We start from the raw sequence: 14,048 nt of genomic DNA on the forward strand, positions 1-14,048 counted from the left end.
CACCTCTTGTGCTCTAGTTTTAGGCTTGGGGATTCACGATTCCTCATCCCCAAAGCCTATAGATTTTTCTTTCTTTGAGTCATCTGTCAATGATATCTCTCTTTGTTCGAGTATTCTTTCAATGACATCTCTCGTTTCTTATAAAAGAAAAACACAAACGCATATACACAACAAAAATGGAAAATTTAAACCACAGCAAATTAATAATAGAAGTGAAATCTCATAAGCCAATTTTCTAATAGAAGCATGCTTGGGGAAATCCCTTAGAAAAATCATCATCAGATGGAACCAAGTTTCACAATCACAACAACCATCGAATCATATGTTTCTGAAAAGATATATGGTAAATAAACCCAATACATCTAGAAGCTATGACAGGTTAACTACTTATCCAGTTTTAATGAAGGCTATATTTAGACCCATTCAATCTTGTGCCGCACATTAAACTCTTTAAGGTTGAAGATCAACCTCAATGTAATGGACATACTGTAACCATATACCTTTCATGCTCTGTTTGTAACAGAAACGTAATTATATTATCAACAATTCTAAAATAGGTGTATTAATGAAGGCTATATTTAGACCCATTCAATCTTGTGTATCACATTAAACTCTTTAAGGTTCAAGATCAACCTGAATGTAATGGACATACTGTAACCATATACCTTTCATGCTTTGTTTGTAACAGAAACGTAATTATATTATAAACAATTTTGAAATAGGTGCATAGGGTAGAACCTGATAGCAATCTCTCATTGTTCAGAAACCAAAGTTGCCAGCTTGTTGGAGATATTGCTTAATTCATGAATGGTGGATTCAACATTTTGAAGAGCTTCAGCTCTACTCTGCATGTAAATATCTTGTAATGGAACCATCTGTTGCTATTGCTGCTGCTGCTTCAACAACGGTTGACCATCCCCATCCACCCGCTTCCTGTAAATTTACAAGCAACATAATTTTCATTTCACCACATGATAATAATTTAATTAACTTTTACAGGATTACAGGAAAGTAGATACAAGTATGACCAAAGAAAAGGATCAAAAGCAAAGAAGCAATATAACACAATATAATTTTTTAAATATAGGAGCCTATGTGCACTTTCATTAAAAACAAGGATAACAGACCCCCCAGCTTCAGCATGACCAAAGAAATTTTAATTACTTGAAATTTTGGCACAAGCCCCATCGTGACTCCTATGCCCTGTTACTTGAATCTCTACCTTCTTTCCCATCTCCAACTGAACATACAAATCCAGCAAGTTAGACATCCTTAATGTACATATATGCAAATATCCAATATTCGAAAACAGACACTTAAACAGAATCATAGATAATCAATTCTACCTGAAAGAGAAGTTCGTATACAAGAATATCCAATATTTCAATATAGACACTTAAAACAAAATCATAGATATGCAACTCACTCTTAACTGAAAGAGAGGAAAGTCTTCCTTATAGAATAAAGAAAAACATGCAAAGGCAACCGACCAAATTCGCAAGAGAAAAACAACAACAATCCAATGATTGGCAAACAGATGAACATAAACAATAGCATCTGCTTCTTATGATTACTCATATCATACAACCAAGCACAAAAGTCAATTCAATTCGATTCAACCATATTCTCCTGAGATATTATATTGTAGTGATGATGTCCGTAATCGTGAAAGAAAACAAGACTAAACCACGATCTCAAACATCATTAATTAACCTCTAAGCCCCAACAAATACAAATCTTGAAAAACAAATGACAACAAGACTAAACTAACAATCTTAGATTTGCCAATAAGAACAATCAACAAATTGGAGACAACCATTTCTTACACAGTTTTACGCCCCTGATTCTCTTGGATAAAGAAAGTGCGTGAAAGTAGAGCAAATTCGAAAATGAATAGATAGAATAAAACCTGGTCGCAAATTACCTATTCTTGAATGGCATCTGAAACGCTCTAGATAGAGATTCTGGAAGAAGTCATAACCCTCCGATCTTTATTGCTCTAAATTACACAGAACCCAAACAGTTGTTCGGCACAAATCAAAACTTGAAAAGAAAGGAGATGCTGAAAAGAAACATCTACATTTCCATCTAAACATACAAATCCAGCAAGTTAGAAATCCTCAAAGTATGTATACGCGAATATCCAACATTTGAAGAATAGACACTTGAACAGAATCATAGATATGCAACTCTAACATAAAGAGAGGAAAATCTTCCTTATAGAATAAAGAAAAGCATGCACAGGCGACTAATCAAATTCACAAGAGAAACAACAACAATCCAATTACTAGCAAACCGGATGAACATAAACAATAGTTTTTTATTCTTATGATTCCTCGTAGCCATACAACCAAGCACAAAAGTCAATTCAATTTTATTAAACCATATTCTCCCTAGATTAAATCGCAAAAAACAAGCCTCCCGATGTCCATAATCATGATGAAAGAAAACAAGACTAAACCAAGGATCTCAGACTTCTTTAATTAGCCCCCAAGCAACTCAAATCTTGAAAAATAAATGATAACAAGAGTAAACCAACGACTTCAGATTTGAGAACGCAATACTACCAATAAGAACTATCAAGCACCATTTCTTACGTGGAGTTTTACGCCTCTGGTTCTCTTGGATAAAGAAAGTGCGTGAAAGTAGATCAACTTCGAAAATTAAAAGATAGAAGAAAATCTGGTCGCAAAGAACTAGTTCTTGAACGACATCTGACAATTCGACGCTCTAGATAGAGATTCCGGAGAAAGACATAGTGAGTACACAAGGGTTTCTCCTCTGATCTGTCACAAAACTGAATGATAGCACAAATCAAAACTTGAAAAGAAAGGAGATGCTGAAGAATTATAATCGAGATAGGGTTTGGGCGATGCTAAAGAAAGGGGTGGTGAACGGCGCGGCACAGAGATAGGGTTTGGGCGAAGAATGATAATCGAGAAGGACACGATAAATTAGGGATATATTATTTAATAAAATAAGAGAAAGAACATTACACCTTTAATGTTGTTTTTAAACCGACATTAAAGCCCATCTTCAATGTCGGTTTAAAACTGACATTATACATCCAATTTCACTTTTTCCAACCGACATTAAAGTCCGAATTTCTTCTAGTGGTACCTGGCTTGATTTTATAAATCCACTTTGACTGAATGAGTTTCTGATTAGGAAGCCTTGGAACTAATTAGCATGTCTGATTCTTCTGTAACGAGAACAACTCTACTTCCATATCATTCTTCCATTGTTCCTTCGAATTAGATACAATTGCCTCCTCAAAAGTAAGAGGCTCTGCTTCAATACTGTCAACTGCACAAGTAAGAGCATAAGAAACTAAATTAATATAACCATACCTTGTAGGAGCCTACCTCACCCGCTGAGGCCTGTCACGTGTAAGCTGATAGTTTTGTAGATCACTGTTACTTGAGCTTTCTTCATCGAAAGCTCCCTCATCAATCAAAGTCCTCTGCAGTTAAGGCTGTCTACCATCAGAACTAGATGACTGATCACTGGATTCGCCTGAACTAACTGATGGTCGTGCTTTAGAATCAATTCTAACCTCTTCCTCAACCTGATCAACTGTCTGTTGTTTCTGCTGCTCTTTGACACGAAATGACATCTCTGCTTCATTAAAGGTCACATCTCTACTGATAATATATTTATTTCTGCCCTCTTCCAAGCACCAAAGTTTATATCCTTTTAACACCCTGAGGATAGCCAATAAACATACATTTCAGTGCCTTCTTATTCAGCTTCCCTTCCTTAACATGAGCATAAGATGAACATCCAAACACTTTGAGATGATCCAAACTTGGAGCTTTTCCTGTCCATATCTCCTGAGGAGTCTTTAGGCCTGAAGTGGAAAACGGACTCCTATTAATGAGATAACATGATGTTTGGGCAACTTCCCTCCAAAACTTCAAGGGTAATGAAGCATTTGTCAAGAAACATCTTGTACGCTCCATAATTGTTCTATTAAAACTCTCAGCTAAACCATTCTACTGTGGAGTGTACGTAACAGTGAAATGCTGCGTAATTTCCTCAGATTTGCAAAATTTATCAAATTTGTGATTCACAAATTCTAAACCGTTGTCTATCCTCAGATACTTTACCTTTCTGCCTGTTTGGTTCTCAACCTTCTTTTTTCATTCAAGAAATTTCCCAAAAGCTTCATCCTTATGTTTCAGTGGATACATCCATACCATCCTTGAAAAATCATCGATGATCGACATGAAGTATCTCGAACCTCCCATAGAAGGTACCTTTGTAGGACCCCACAAATATGAATGAACATAATCAAAAAATTCCTTTGGTATTATGCTTCCCTTTCTCAAACTTCACTCTGGTAGACTTTCCCATTATGCAATGTTCACAAAATGAAAGTTCAATGTCTTTTAACTCCTCCAAGAAAATCTTGTTGTGAAAGAGCTTGAAGACTTCTTTCACTTACATGAGCTAGTCTGTTATGCCATAACATAGACTTATTTGTTTCTTTCCCAGATGCAACAGTAGCACTACCTAAAACTGTAGTACCTTCCAACACATAAAGGCCATTCCTCAAGGTCCCCTTCAGCTTAACCAAGGAACCCTTGATAACCTTCAGAACTCCATTCTCAGATTTATAAGAATAATTTGTTCTATCTAATTCGCCCAGAGAAATTAGATTTCATTTGAGTTCTGGAACATACCTTACATTAGTAAGAATTTTGATCATTCCATCATGTGTTGCAATTCAAATTGACCCAATTCTTTTTACATCACAAGCACTATTATCACCAAGAAAAACTAATCCCCCATCATTTTCCTGAAAGTCAATTGATGACGAGCAGAAATGTACGTTATCATAGGCTTTTTATTTAGAATTATGAGCGCTGATAATAAGAATATGCGGTGATTATTCTAAGAATTGATGAGAAAATGAGCTTGCGTCGACCAGCAATGAGAATCTCGGCTAACCCACTATTATGCGTTATTTTGCATCCAATTGTCTATTTTTGTAGCTAATGCAGGAAACGATTGCATGTGGTGAATCTCGTCATCGTAGAGGCATCGCATACGCGATCGCATACGTTCGACGCATGGATGTTGCGGCCATTAACCGCATGCGTCCATCGCATAGAGGTTGCGGCTACAGAATATAACCATAATAGAGGGATGACCGCAAGGGTGGTGGAATGTGATGATACTCCAGAAACCCAAGCATGAACGCATACCTCGAGAGTATCAAAAGGCGATGTTGACATTTCACCTACCAAGCCGTTAGCAATAGAGATTCAGAGCAGGTCCATCATGCCGTTAGCAGCAGAAATTCAGAGAAGGACCATTATGCCGTCGGCGATCAAACTCTATAAATAGAAGCCTTAGAGTATCCTTTACTTAACCATGTGGCATAGACATATGAAGCATGTAGCAAACCACATAGCAAACCAACGAGAGGTGTACATTGTGCGAGTGTTGTGAGAAAATCCTATTTGCTTAGTATGATGTTGTAGCAACGCTTGTCTATGAGCTGTTCAATGGTAGCTAACTGCCCAGTAGGGTAAGTGGTGGAACAAATTAAGCAAAATAAGCAGTGTTCCTAGAGATAGGAATAATCTTATATCAACCATGTTTATATGATTACCTTGTCTTATGAGTGCATCATTCATCATTTAGGCATACTTGAGAGAGTAGTCTAAAAACCAAATCTAGGTTTGAGAGAGTTAGATTGGATTGCATAGACAAGAATAGAGGCTTAGAGATAAGTTCTATTTGCTATTACACAGCGTATGCGCCCTACAGAGGATATGAAAGTATGCGGTCACATCGCATACGCCCAAGAGTAGGATATGGTGATATATGGTCATCTTGTTTATATGTGAGAGCACGTGAGCAAGAATAGAGACATAGACATAAGGCCTCTCGACACTATCACATATACATCGCATGCGTCATTGTCAAGTGTGTGTAGCATAATCACATAGCTTGCGCTGGCTGGGGTTACCCTTGCGATCAAGCTTAGGGATGCGGTGATGTCATCCCCGCCATTCTATCTATTTTCTCATGCATTTTATTATGCGTTAACAGTTGCCGTATCTCTACCTCTCACAGTCATACTTCCACTGTTTAATTTGTTAGTTAAGAGTAGGAGTAGTGCATAACCTTTAACTTCAATATTTTTTTATTCTTCGCTGCAAACACATTACCTCATAACATTTTGCTACAAGTTCCTGAGTTCGACCTTAGATCACTCGGTAAACTTGCAATCTCATTATACTTGGCGAGAGAGCAAGAAAACTTGTGGTAGGAACACATGGTCATCAAACGCATATTGCATATTCCTTAGTCCAACGCATGACCTGTGATGCATAGAGAGCGAACAATGAACGCATATTTAGTTACTCTATTTTCCACCCATCATCAATCAAGAAATCCTGATTAGGAGTCATGTGAAACGTGCACCCTGAATCCATAATCCAAGCATTCTGAATATCCCTACTGGAGACCATCAAGACCTCTGCTGAATCATACCCATCAGTAACATTTGTTGCATTAGATTCCTCTACAAGCTTGCTATTTGATGCTTCCTTGCTCTTATTCTAAAGGTAATTTTTCTTAAAGTGTCCTTCTTTATGACATAGGAAATACTTTTTGACTTTCCCCTTTGATTTTGACCTGGATCTCGACTCTTTTCCTTTTTCGTTATTTTTTTCACTTCTGCCTCTGGCCATGAGTAACTCTCCATCCTTGCATTCTTTTTTAATCTCAAGGTTTCTCGTTCTCAAGGCATCCAACACTATATCCACTGACAATGAATCCCGTCCATATTTAATAGTTGCTTTAACTTCTCGATACGATTCAGGCAATGAATTCAAAAGAATATCTGCTTTATTTTCATCTGACATCTTCTCATTGATGTTATTGAGATCAATTATAATCTTCTGGAATTCATCCAAGATCTCTTCTAAGCCTTTATTAGAGTCCATCTTATATCCAAAAAATTTCTATTTTAGATATAATTTATTTGGCAAGGACTTAGTCAAATAAAGACTTTCTGATTTCTTCCATAACTCCGCTTATTGTCGAATAGGTCATCTCACCCATATCCCTTTTTTCAACTTCTATAATTGTTGGCAGAATGTCATTTTCCGTCTAAGATTTTGGCTACCTTTTGTTGTACCAAAATAGCTGTAATCTTTTTCCAGCATATCCCGAAATCACCTTTCCCATCAAATTTAACAACTTCGAACTATGTAGACAACGGAGTCATCTGTCAAAATTAATCCCAACAAAAAATTATCCTAAACAACGAATATACACGCACACTACCACACACCACTCTTTGGATCGAATGGAGCTCTGGTACCACTTGTGAGAGTTTTGAACCTAACTTAGATGGCCAAACAAAACGCACAAAAAATCAGCCGAATAAATTGAAAGAAATAAAGAACGAACATCAAGAAATATAGTAGTTCGACCAATTTGGTCTATATCCACTTTGAGAACCAACTTGAATCAATTTTATTAGAAGCGATGAGGAATTTATAATTACAGATAATCAATAATAATCATTAATTTGTAATTTTGATAACCATTGATATCGAGAGATTCGCACACGACGTCCCTCGCCAGACGCAAACACTCACCGCCGCACGAGTTAACCAGATGCCTCTCTCTCTCATGGTGGTCTGTTTGTGTCTTCCACAAAAAAAAGGGCTGCTCCCCTTTTTTCCTTAAGGTTCACAATTTTCAGCCCTAAAGAATAGAAGATGGGTTTATTTACAAAATTGTCATTTACCCATAATTGAAAGAATGTCACTAGACCTTTAATTTCACCAAAAAATCAATAAGGCCCACTTAAATACCTTGTTATTTTCTACAATTCTCATTTAATTAAAGATCCTGTTTGGTAATCATTTGGTTTTTTATTTTTATTTTTTTTGAAAGTTAGACCTATATTTTATCAACATTTCTTACAATGATTTGCATCTTTTTAAAGTACAATGGTTGACTTCTTAACCAAATTCTAAAAACAAAAATAACTTTTTGAAAGTTACTTTTTTTTATTCTCGAAATTTGACTTGATTGTTTAAACAATTAGTAAAAAGTAGATAACAAAGGAAAAAATTTAGAAGTTGAAGTAGTATCCATACGCTTAATTTTCAAAAACAAAAACAAAAAACAAAATAGTTACCAAACCGGACCTAAATAAAAATGTACCGAGAAGGTCACACACTTGCGATCTCAGGGGCAACAATATCCTTCTTCACAAAATAATCATCATTCCTAATAAACACAAAGATAACCCTTAAATATGCACAGTGGAACACAAAAGGCAACCCTAACAAAACATTTTGAGCCCCTCAAACAAGGAAACAAAATCGAAGAAATAAATTATGATAAAATCTTGTCGATAAGGAAACTACCAATATATAAAAATAACATGTTGAAGAGAACAACAAACTGTCTGAAACTTTACATATTGAGACATTCCAAATGACACCCACTAAATAAAGTCGACACAACTTAGATCAAACAAAAGCCAACGTCCAACAAATATTGGCAAGTAAAAAGCTCTAACACTTCTTAATGCTTAAATAAGTGTATTTGCTAATATAAACATAACCCAACTAGCATAAATTTATTGAGGCTAAGGTTCAATATAATCCTTCCATCTTACCTATTGTCAAAATAAAAACAAATTAAAAAAAGAAGAGAGAGAGAGAGGTGAACGTACGGTAGTAAATGGACAATGTTACAATAATATATTTAATTTTTTGTTTAATTTGTGTTTTCTACTATCTAGATTTGTTTTAGGGATATTTATAGTATTGGGTATTTCAATTTTTAATTAAATTGAAAAAAGTGGAGAGAAAGGGGAGAATTTTGTAAGTTGAACTCTATGAATTAATTAGAAGATTGTAATGTGATTTTATCAAAAATCCTATAAGGAGATCTAGGCTCCGTTGAATGAGCCTATGAGTCTGTTATTTATGTATTTTCAATTTTTTTTATTCCAATGTTGTGATGTGAGGGGAGATGTTCACGTGGGGAGAGAGGAGATTATTTTATTATTCTTTGTTACATTGCTTATTAAAAAAAATTATAAAAATAAATAGATGTATAGCAAAGAGAATATAAAATATAAAATAATTAATATTGATGTGGGAGAAAGTTATCAAAGCTTTCTACCAATCAAATAATATTTATTTTCACGATCCAGCACTTGAACTGACAAGTAGTTTTAGTGGTAAGATCGAGTCGAAAAATAAAAAAGATTCAAAGAGAGATACAAGAGATTACCTTCACCCATTTAGAGTTTGTTGGACTTTCTATGGATTAATTCATTGATTTATTATGCATAGTTCATGGGTTATCTAATTATCAAGCCTAATTGAATGTTTGAAAAACCCAAACAAACTCCCTAAGGAAAAGCCAATACGGATATTGATTCCTAAATTAACTAAATATTGTTATACAAGCCTAATCATTTAGCTAATCGTAGTAAGCACTTGGATTGATTAGAACATTAGATTAAGTTGGCCAAATCTTACCTAACACATTTCTATTCCCTAGGTTTTATTATCTTTTGCTACTAGATGATCCTAGAAAAGCTAGCAATCAAAACCATAACTATAACTAAAACCTATTACTACTCAAATTAAGCATGCTATTGATACAATTATGGATACCTACAACATACATAACGTGGGGCAGGCGAACTTATAAGTATTTACGATATAATTGTCAATTAAATCTACAAGCATGCTCAACCTAATCAAGAAATAGAAAACAAATATAAATAGAGAACTCAAGAACATTACAAGAAAAATCTCATTAAACCATAAAAAGTATCCAACAAACCTCAAAACGACGTTTGGACCTTTAGTCATTCATCAATATATGAATCTTGGTGCCAAAACAGAAATTACAGAGCAAAACATGAAGAAATCTCTTGGGTTTTGGCCATGAATGATTGAAACTGAGCCGAATGGTCTAAAAGTCAGCTAATTTTTTCTCTCCTTAGACCTAAAATTGAAGCAAAGTATTTTTAGACAAGGCGTAGTGTTACGACGGCCAAATACAGTGTAATTACGCTGGCTTTTTCTTGTTGTAGCATAATGTCTCAGCATTGCGACACTGAGCGTTATGCTCTTGCCAGCGCGAGCATCTCCTTGTCCGTAAAAGTCCATAGCATAGCTACGCTGATGGAAGCGTTGTTATGCTACCCTGATATGTTGCATTCTGCCTTTGAGCATACTGATGTAATGTAAGACTAGGGTAATTACGTTGCTTGCAGTGTGTTGCTTCTGTCTTGAGCATAACTCTATGCTTGGTGGAGAGTAATTATGTTGGCTCTAAGGGCATTTTGGTAGTTTATCTCCTTCGAAGCCTTGATACTCAAATTAACTCCAAATTACTTCAAATTAACCCTGAATGACTCCAAATAGTCAATTCTACCTCTTGAGTGCTCAATACATACAAAATAGCATAATAAACATATAAAATCCTAGAACAATCTGGAATTAAGTAGAGCTAAATAACACATTTTCAGTGCTACCAAACACCCCCAACTTAATTCTCGAGCAAGGTAGAATAAAATACACATTCATACATATGATACACTCACTCAAATTGAGTTCCAACAGTCTCCTAGGATTTAATTTGCACTCAAACAACAAAATCAAATTATAATCAATCAAGGAAGCAAAATTTAAAATTAATTCTAGACTTATTCATGCAAAGGTGAGTTTAAAGCTCTTCTGATCAAGTCCTAATCAGGCCGAAATGGTTTTAAATGACCCTCAAGTTATTTTCTCCTACACTTGCTCATACACCAACCATTAAGCACCAAAACAATCAAGACGGTAATATTTCAACTAAGATGCCTGAAATTTAATTCTAAGGATCTCTAAACTTGCATTTATTTTACCTAGGGGCATTAGCTTTCACACAAGACTACAGGGAACTATACTTACTCTTTTCTCCTGACCGTCCTAACTAATCACAACATAGTAGCTCTTTCTACCTCTAGTCTTGCATAACATTACAAGTTCATTCTTCTTTTTCTTTTTCTTATGATATTTTCTTTTCAATGCAAATATATGTCAGCTATTTTTAGCAGGTATATAAATCATTTTCTTTTCTTCAGTATTGCATTACAACCCATCTTGCAAGACACCCTCTAATCAGTGGGACCTATCGAAGTGATAACAAAAATACAAGCTAAGTAATACGATTTTAAGCATTCAAGGCCTAATGTAGGTAGACAAAGAACATAGGCGTGCATAAGAAGTAAGAAAACTTTTTAAAAATAGCTAAAAATCATGATTATTCATATCAAAGATCATGTCATACAAACTAAAAATATAAGGGAGTGCGTCATAGACTAGTCATCATAACGTACCACTTAACATGAACAAACATATATATAAGCACACAAACAAAGTAGCCTAAGCTCAGATGCTTAAGAGCTCCAGCCAAAACACAGATATACCTCACCCTCAACTTAAAGTCTAACATTATCCTCAATGTGCTAATGAAAATAAAACAAGGGACAAAATGAAAAAAGAAACAGAAAACTTTCTTGAAATTTGGCACACTGGATGACGGTAAGAGAGCCCACGGCTTCATATGATATTCCTTCCCTTCTAGGCAAAGGAAGAGCCTACAATACAAAAATAAAAGCTAAACTACAAAGCAATAAAAGAAAAGAAAGCAGTAAAAGATTTGACTGCTTCTAGAAAACGCAAATTTTTAACGTTGGTTGCTCGACATTGTTTTCCTATCAAAGTTAAAATAGAGAATGTAATAAACTTCGAGAAGTGTTGAACCCTTCCATGCGACCAATGTTTTCATTTAGAACAAGATCTAAAATGAAACATCCTAACTTCTTTACGGTTGGTAGGAAAGTGCATCAAAGAAGATCAAAGTATAAAGAATTTTCAATGTGTTTTGAATATAACACAAGGAGCAAATTGTGGAATATAAATTTTCTTTTTGAAAAAAGAACTGTGGAATCTTAGTTTCAGCGGTTAATGGACTCAATTTTGCAAGTTCTTTAAACTTTTCTTAACGTTTTTAAGGTCGAGGACAGTGATTCCGCATTCCGAGGACAGTAACTAACTTCTTTGTATAGAAAAACCACCTTTTTTTTCCATATGTAAAGTGGGGAGTTATTATTATCATTTTTTTAGTACAACAATTGCATGATCCTCGAACCTCTTGGATGATACATTCCTATACTATTAAGTAAAACTCACTTTGGTTAAAGTGGAGAGTTTTTAAAACAACTCACACCCTTTATTTAATTAAAATTAAAATTAAAATTAATTATTAATTCAATTAATTTATTTAATTAATTGATTTCTAATTAAACATATCATATTTAGTTATATGTACATTTGAATCATATTCAAATGCACATTTATCTCATATCCTATGGTTTTATATAAATCTCATTCATATTAAATTTTAATCTATAGTTTCGATATGAATCTAATTCATATTATTTTACTATGAATCCAATTCATATTGATAATCATTTGAATCTTATCCAAATATGATAACTCTTCTTTTATTATAATGTTTAAATTAGAATCACATTCAAAATTAATTTTATTTATAATATATCTATATACACATATTAATTTTATCTATGTACACTATATTAAAGACTTATAGCTACACTCTTCGCACTGTAGAATATGTTGCATCCACGGATTTAACCATTACAAGTAAGTTGATACTTCATGAGTTGTTTGTAATTACAGTTGGGTCAAATTATTGTTTTACCCCTGTAATTACCTCTTACTTCTTAAGTACAACTGATCGCTCTAATGAACAATATGTTTATGATCCTACCATAAATTAAGTCTCTCTCGAGTCAGTGAGAAGGCAGGTACCCTTTGTTCAAGACCTGTAATCAGCACTTAAGGGAACACCTCATCTACTTACCCTAAAGGCGGAATGAGTGAATTTCATCTTGTGTAGTTATTTTCCTTGCTCTTTACTCGATCTTGTCCCCAAAATGGTTGGCTTATTAAGTCGACGATTCGGGCCACTCTTACTCATACAAACCAAAAGACAAGTCCTCACAGGAAGGAGTTCATAATTCACACAGTATTGAGATCGAGTTACACATGGTTATCCTATGAAATATAATATCTTCAGTCAATAGTGTTCCAAGGAGAGATCAAGTATTTCACGGTCCGGTCTGATACAATCTCATTGTATTAGATACCTCTACTCGCATGTCTCCACATGAATGATTTATATCACATCGTTTGTAACTATTACAAAGTACAAACGATCTCACTCAGTATTGAGATCCAATTACACATGGTTATCCTATGAAATATTAATCTCTTTAGTCAATGGAATTACAAAGAGAGATCAAATATTTCACGATCCGATCTTATATAATCTCATTGTATTGGATACCCCACTTGCATGTCTCCATATGAATGATTTATATCACATTGGTTGTAACTATTACAAAGTGAGTTGTATCCATAGTGTTACCAAGGTTAAGGCACCAACCTTCATTCATGTACTATAAACTCTTTAGGTTATTATTTGAACATAATCCACATGTATGTCCACTATATACTGTTCAAGTTTTCATGAAATAACCTTGAATTTTTTTTGTAATGGATAACTCATTATTGTATATTTAAAATAATCAACTATTATATCAAATAACAAATTAACTACGAGACTTTAGAGCATAAATCTCAACACATGCTTAGTGTCCTAAAAGACCAACTGTCTCATCTCTTATTGCCCATGTCTCTAGCTGGATATTATCCATGTTTCTTATGACTACACATGTTTAGTGTCCAAGTAGTTCCACGTTTTAATTGTCAAATTGCCTATAAATAATAGTTTTTTTGTGGACTTCGTAGAGATGTAATTTTAGTGAGAAATCTTCAAAAAGAAATACCATAATTTTCCATTTATTTTTCTTTTTGTTTTCTAAATAATATTTATTTATTATATTATATTTTCTCGATTCTCGTACTTTTGTGGTGCCTCATTTTTCTCCTTAATTTTAGAAGACAAAACATTTA

Source organism: Benincasa hispida, chromosome 5, assembly GCF_027475165.1.
Source record: "Benincasa hispida cultivar pf3 chromosome 5, pf3_genome.v1.1, whole genome shotgun sequence".
NCBI classification, from domain to species: Eukaryota; Viridiplantae; Streptophyta; class Magnoliopsida; order Cucurbitales; family Cucurbitaceae; genus Benincasa; species Benincasa hispida.